We start from the raw sequence: 1,329 nt of genomic DNA on the forward strand, positions 1-1,329 counted from the left end.
AACTTGATTGGAATTATAACCTTGAATTGACAGTTTGATACTTTGAAAATTTTGAGCCAGCCCTACCCCCAAGGGCTGTAGGGTGGGGCTCAAAGGAGTCAGTGTGCTAAAATTTCTTCATTTTCCTTGTTTAGAATCAGAGGTGCTAGTTTCAAATCCTTTTTAATCTGAAATCTGTATGCTAGATATTGAATAAGGTGGTTTTATTGGTTTTTTTGTCACTTTGAATGATATTTCTGTTCATGTTAAAAACAAAATCAACTCTCTGTATAAATATATCAGGTGACCGTTAAGGCCCATGGGCCTCTTGTTTTTTTTTATCCAAGGGAGCCAAGTGTCAACAGAAATAATGTGCAGAGTGAATGATAAGGTGTGTATTTCTGGAGATATCTGTTGAGGGCCATGGTCCTTGTCATTCGACAGAAAATGTCACCTTGACCATGGTGACGCTTCAAAATTCGTGGAATTTGTGTATTAAAAGCACAAAAAAAGGTAAACCGTTAAACAACATCAATACAAGAACGGTGTACCATGGGCTACTAACCTACGTCACAGGTAGGCATTATGGACATAATTTGAAAGTATTTGATCTAAAACTAATACATGTCGCATCCAGAATCATGTTTTCTACATTCGTTCACTTCAGGAATATACTTTATAAATGCACTTTTTTACGGAAATCTTGCCCCTGAAGCTGTACGCACAAAGGTCGCTCAAAAAGTGTCCGTGATGATCTATTGTACATGGACATGAGAACTTGCAATACCATGTCAAATGAACAAAAGTACAAAATATCACATCTATGACATCAACACAAGGACACAAAATAACGTCAACACACTAAATACAAAACTGATATCAACACTATACGAGTAATAACTAAGACTATATGGGGTGGTTACGGTCTCTTATCCATGTGTATATGTTTAGGTGTTTACGTGATTATACATAAATAATAATAAAATACCGATATATTTTCCAAAGTTTACAAGTTCCAAAGCTTCTGCATTTTCCTTAAGTGTGTTCTTCATTTGATTAATATTGGAGTGTCCCACGCGCATCACTTTGCATTTGTCTGGATGAAAACGAAGATGCCAAGTCTCTGACCACTTTTAAATAGAAAATATATCCTGTTGTAAAATCTTACAATCTTGTTTATCATTGATTACCCTAAAAGCTTTCGTACCATCCGCGAAAAGGGATTATTCGTTCTGGAACTTGTTACATCAGGCATATCATTTATATAAAATTATAAATAAAAGTGGTCCTAAAACAGATCCTTGTGGTATGCCACTTTAACATGTTTCCATTCCGACCTTTCTCCATGTA

The sequence above is a fragment of the Mizuhopecten yessoensis genome, unplaced genomic scaffold (genome assembly GCF_002113885.1).
Source record: "Mizuhopecten yessoensis strain PY_sf001 unplaced genomic scaffold, ASM211388v2 scaffold10641, whole genome shotgun sequence".
NCBI classification, from domain to species: Eukaryota; Metazoa; Mollusca; class Bivalvia; order Pectinida; family Pectinidae; genus Mizuhopecten; species Mizuhopecten yessoensis.